The sequence below is a fragment of the Camelina sativa genome, chromosome 12 (genome assembly GCF_000633955.1).
Source record: "Camelina sativa cultivar DH55 chromosome 12, Cs, whole genome shotgun sequence".
Taxonomy (NCBI): Eukaryota; Viridiplantae; Streptophyta; class Magnoliopsida; order Brassicales; family Brassicaceae; genus Camelina; species Camelina sativa.
The window spans coordinates 31,218,277-31,224,674 of record NC_025696.1 but is presented as its reverse complement, the minus strand read 5'-3'; the positions used below and the strand labels follow the sequence as shown (position 1 = coordinate 31,224,674).

Below are 6,398 nucleotides of genomic sequence, written 5' to 3'. Positions count from 1 at the left end.
GGAATAGACTCAAAGCTCAAAGTTAATAGGTTAGTGACCCAAAAACTTGAAAGAACTAAGCTTGAGCAAAAGATGAACTTTGAGAGAGATTTTAAAACTTGAATTTAGTTGTTTTGAGCAAATGAGAGAGTGTGAGAGGGATAGGATCGTGCAAGATCTATTTAAAGAAGCTAAGGGGACAAGGGGACAAGGGTGGAGCGTCCATACCATTCAAATTTGAAATGGGAATCTTTGACTTGCTTTTTGCTGCCACTCGACCCCACACTCGACCAGCACGTGGTCGAGCTCCCTTGACCAAAGTTTGAAAATACAAATTTTCTTCTTGTTCTTCCCTCCACTCGATCGTTCTAGAGAAATGAGGATCAAATGGGCCTTGCTTCTTTGCCAACTCGGTCGAGTACCTCTCGTGGGTTGGTCGAGTGGGCTTGCGTTTCTTCTTCTCCAAGTCCAAATCTCTCCTTACCCATCTACACTTTCATTAAAAGGCCTGTCCAACACAAATATAAAAGAAAAAACATCAAAACTACTAAGAAAATAAACCATATTTACAAAGGATACCTTAGGGACTTCCTCCCTAGTGAGTTTGTTTAAAGTCACTAAGCTTGACTTTGGTTTCCTTCTTAGACTTGGTCTAGATACCAAGGAGGTGATGAAATCCTCCCTGGAACCTCTTGATCACTGTGAAGTTGATCCTTGATCACCTCACCCTTAACACACAAACCATATTACTTCTTGATTTTGAGCCTTGGTCTTGCCTTCCTTAAGGACCTCTTGTTCAGCTTAACTTGAAGATCCTCAACCATACTAGTCAACTCTTGAACTGACCTCTTAAGCTTTTCCACAGAATCATCTTGAAAGGAGAGCTTAGCCTTTGGAGTTGCTTCACCACTTGAACCTTCTTGACCTCCTTTGTCCTTGATAGTAAAAGGTTGATCATCAATGGTAGGAAGGTTGGTTGGGTTATAGATGTTAAACTTCATGGCTATATCTTCAGCAATGTTCAAGGTCACAAGACCCTCTTTGACATCAATAACTGCTCCAACAGTGGCTAGGAATGGCCTTCCAAGAATGATTGGATCTTCAGGTTCCTTGTCCATCTCCAACACCACAAAATCAGTGTGAACCCTTGCCTTCCCTATCTTGACTGGGACATTCTCCAACCTTCCAACTATCTCCTTGTTTGACCCATCAGCTAAACATATATGAAGGTTGGTGGACTTGAAATCAGTTCTCCCAAGCTTTTGTGCTATGGAGTATGGCATCACACTTGTTGAAGCTCCCAAATCACAAAGGCATTGGTTGTAGTGAAGATAGCTAAGTGTGCAAGGCAGATAGAATGGACCTGGATCCTTAAGCTTGATTGGAATGATAACTCCTCCAAGGTCCTCAAGATCCTTCTCATCTTGAGCTTCAGCCTTCTTCTTTGACAAATCAAGCAAAAAGTCTTTGTAGAGAGGATATGGATCATACTGTTCCAAGGCAGGTCCTCTCTCTTCTTCTTGGTAAGCAATGGTGATCTCTTGTATGGCCAACACTTCCTCAACCACAGCTTCTTCCTTTAAAACCCTCTCTTCTTCTTGTTGCTTAGCCATCATCTCCTTTCTCTCAATGATTTCCCTAAGCTCCTTAATCTTTTGTGCTTTGAAACGTCCTGGGAATGGTAGAGATGGTTTGTAAGCAGGAGGAATGTACTTAGTAGGTTTAACAGCTCCTAATCCTTCAGCTTGATCGACCACTCGATCAGGCACTCGGTCAAGTGCTTGCTCGAGTACCTGGTCGAGTGCAATGGTGGATTCAGATTTCTCTGCACAAACTTCACTCAAAGCTTCAATAACTGACCAATCCTCCCCATCTTGAACATCACTGTCCCCAGTGACTTCCTCATCAGAGATATAGATGGCTTTTGCAGTGAACTCCCTTGGATTTTGAACAGCTTTTCCGGAGAGTTGGTTGGGTTTAGGAGCAGAAGTAGAGGCAATGTTGCTCTCCATATACTTCACTCTAGAGTTGAGACCTTCAAACTTCATGTTCAGGTCATTATACTGGGATGTGAGCCTTTGATTCAACTCAGCAAACTGTTTGGCTTCCTCAATCTTTCCTTGTGTTTGCCCAATCAACAACTGTTGCATCATAGCTCTTAAATCTTGTTCTTGGCCTTGGTTAGTCTGAAACCCTGGTGGGGGATACAACTGAGGCTGGAACACTTGATGTTGTTGTTTGGGGACATAGTTTTATTGATGTTGAGGCTGTTGAGGTGGATATACTTGGTCTTGTGGATTGGCCACATTGGTGCTTCTATAGGAGAGGTTGTTGTTCTTGAACCCTCCTTGGTTGTAGCCTTTGAATCCACCTTGGTTTTGCATATAACAGAGCTTAGCATACTCATTCTCCCCTTCTTGAACTTGAACCTCTTTTTCACCAATGAAGTGAATGGACTTTTGTTGGCTAAGGAGGATCTTATCAAGCTTCTCGTTGACCATCTTCAAATCCTTCTTGTATTTGTCCTCTTGGTCAGTGGAGGTGGACCTTATGGTTCTGTCATAGTCCTTATTATAGTTGCCATCTGATTGAGCAAGGTTTTCAACTAATTCCCATCCTTCTTCCACATTCTTGTTGAGAAAGTTGCCATTAGAGGCTGTGTCAAGAAGCATTCTGATCTTGGGAAGCACTCCTCTATACAAGGTGCTAAGTAGGGACTCATTGTTGAAGCCATGATGAGGACGCTGAGTCTGAAATCCTTTGAACCTCTCCCAAGCTTCACAAAAGCTCTCATTGTTTCTTTGAGCAAACCTAGAAATTTCATTCCTCAATCTAGCAGGCCTTGCATTTGAGAAGAATTTTGCCAAGAAAGCCTTCTTGCAAGCATCCCATGTTGTTATTGCTCCAGTAGGAAGAGTCTTCTACCAAAGGTGAGCCTTATCTCCAAGTGAAAATGGGAAGAGCCTCAACTTGAATCCATCCTCACTCACTCCATTAATCTTGGTAAGACCACAGATTCTATCAAATTAATCAAGGTGGTCTAGAGGATCCTCCATTGGCAATCCATGGAACTTGTTGGCTTGAATCATGGAGATCAATTCACTCTTGATCTCAAAGTTGTTGTTTGGCACTGTGAGAGGCACAATACCAGCTCTCTGGTTGTGTGTGTTGGGTGCATCTCCAGCACCAATGTTCCTTGGTCTTGGAACTGGATCTTGTTGCTCCATTATCACTTGATCTCCTTGCTGTTCTTGAACTACTCTTCTTCTCTGATTTCCCAAACCCTTTGGCAGCCTGTGTATGTTGTCAAGAGGTCTTTGAAGATTGTTTTTCCCCTTGGACCTTGTTTGCATCAACAGACTGAGATACTGACTCGAACAGGTGCACGGTCGAGCGCAGGCTCGAGTGAGTGGTCGAGTCGACTGGGAACTGGTGTCTATTTAGATACGCTGGCTGACTCGATCAAGTGCTCGATCACTACTCGGTCGAGTGGTGCTCGAGTGGGTGGTCGAGTGGTACCTAAAACTCAACACAGCCAAGCAAAAGAAGATTCGAGTTCAGCAACTTCACAAGTGTATAAACAAACTTAATCTTAGACTAATAATGATCCTAAATGTCACAAAAACACTCTCAAATGGGCAACATCGCCAAATTGAAACACAATTTGTTGGTGGTATGGATTGATGGATGTATGCAATGGTGAGATATGAAATGAATGGATGGCAGGGTGTTTCAATTCCCCTTATGCAATTGTAGTACAAGAGGTGTCAATCCAATCTGAGAGTTGTGAACAATCAAGATGTGTATATGAGCCTAAGTTAAGCCAAATATGCAAAGGATGTTTGTCACTAACAATCCTATTAATGAAATGTAAAGAGCAGAAAGTAAAACTACTAGAACTAGATGCTGAATGTAAATGGAACAGAATGATTATCACTAAAATGAAGCTAGAACAGAAATAGAAACTATACTAATGAACTAATGCAAGACAATAATGAACAGGAAAATAAGTAAATGCAACAGAAATGCAAATAGAATGAGACTAGAGATAAGACAGGACAACTACAAATCATAAACAAGAGTTCTGGGGATGAACTCGAGCAAGCACTCGATCGAGTGTAGATCGAGTGCAAGGTCGAGCTGGACAAATCCGTGAAACAGAGCAATGCAAGAAAAACAGAGCAACACAAGAACGAATCAAACAACAATCAAACAGCAGGATTAAGACTTAAAAATCAATAAACAAGGAAGGCCTTGAGGAGGGATTCATGGGCTAGACTAATGAATGAGGTTATCTAACTTGGTCAACAAATCTCAAGCAAACTTTGAGCTAATCTCCAGACATATAAATCTAAGACATGTTTAATCCACTGTCATGGCAAGAAACAATCAAACCTATGCATCTCTAGACTTGTTCTCACATAGTAAAGAGTCTACACAAGAAGGCATTAAGCAATACATCTCATACCAAACAAGACATCTAATATCTTAGCAGGCCTAATGGTAAGCTCTAGATCTAGCCTTATCTATGCTCCTTAAATATTAGTGTGATGCTAAGATGCTTGAAATCAAACCCTAACCTCTCAGTTCAGGATTAGCATTAAGAAAATCTACCCTAGAAGAGATTCTACCACAATCAAGCTTGACCAAAACAAACAAACCTCAAACACAGCCCAGCCTAACCCATCCTCAAGATCCTAAGCTACTACTCACAAGAACACATGATGAACATCAAAGTCATAAACCCAGAAAATACTGAAACTTGCATCAAATGAAAGATAAAACAAAGATCTATAACATTCAAGAAGGAATCAAACAAGAATTCTTAATATCTTGAAAGTTATGAAACCAACAAAATCCAAGAATCTTATGTTTTTTCTCTTAAAAGAGTACAAGATCTAAGAAAAATAAAAGTGCAAAAGGAATAATTCCCAAAAGGGTAAAAACTAGGTTTCTTACTATTCTAAAAAGCTGGACTCTTTGGTGGCTGCAGGTACAAGGCTTTATATAGGACAGGAGGTGGAAGCCCTAAAAATACTAAAAGACAAAATAGTCAACGGCTCGGTCAACTCTACCCTGTGCTCGGTCGAGTGGCTGGTCGAGTTGGCTTTTCTTCTGCTTCCTCCACTCGGTCGAGTCCCTCTCTGCACACGGTCGAGTGTCTGGTCGAGTGTGGGGTGGAGTGGGACTCTGGACCTTGGTTCTTCAGCCTTAACTCTCTTGCTTTCCCTTCATGATTGCCTCACTTCTCCTCAGCATTGCTTCCATGCTCCTTAAGCTCCAAAATGACCTGATTATGCGTGAAAAGATGCAAATGCAATGCAACTATACTCTAATGCATGATTAGTGCTAAAGCTATGCAATAATGGTCAAAATGGATAGTAAAAGATGCAAAAGATGTGAATAAACTAAGGGAAAACATGGTAAAATATATGAACATCAGGTTCTAGTACACCACAACCATTCTCGACTGAGGTGTTACCTGCATTTGAAAATCATGTGCGAGCTAGTTCCGAGTTACGTGATTCAAGTTGGCATCATGAATTGCAAGCAGATCTTGTCAAACACATCTGGACAAAATTTGGAATGTTCTGAGATTAAAAAAAATAGTATGTCTTTGTGTGTTGTGTGATTTAAGAGTTTTCTTGTTTGTAAGTTTAGTCGCATGTATTATCGAAGTTATGTCTGTTTATTATTAATTGTGTCGTGTGTTTGTATCATATTGTATTTAAAGTTTTTAGTAATTTTAGTTCTTTTAGTTATATTAGTTTTATTTTTATTAATTCAAAAATTGAGTTGAGAAATCTTTATAAAAAATAATGTCACTTTTAGTTAATTCAATTTTATATTTAATTTAATTTTAGTTGATATTTCAAAATTAATATAATTGTTATTAATATGCAATCACAAAAATAAAAATATATATGAAAAATATGAAATAAAAATTGTGGGGTAGAGTATTGAATTTTATTAAACAAAACCATTGTAGTGTTAAAAATTTAGATGGGTGTTGAATGATTATGTGGAAGAAAGAGAATATGAGGTGGAGTGTTAAAAAGTGAAAAATTAGGCTGTTGAAACATTTTAGCAATGCACATAGTCTTAGACCCTCAACAATGTGGGCGTTGAAAAAATTATTCAACAATTAAATTGTTGCAATGGGGTGTTGTTTTGTTTTGTTTGTTTTTTGTTTTTTTGTCGAAAAAGTATAAAAATTGAGAGAGAGACATGTGTTGTATTTTTATTGGAGAGTGAGATTTTGGAGATTTTTTCTTATCTTATCTTTAAGATCAATTCTTATGTAGTAAATATTTTTTTATAAAATAATTTTACATCGAAATTCATCATTTTTAAACTGTATATATAGAGACTTGGTTCATTTTATTCTGACACTCAAAAAACCATCATTTCTACTATAT

At 39.0% G+C, this 6,398-nt stretch overlaps 1 pseudogene; it reads left to right on the top strand.

Annotated features, from left to right (window-relative positions):
• Window positions 1-5,574, top strand: part of LOC109128038 — a 15,156-nt pseudogene extending 9,582 nt beyond the window's left edge.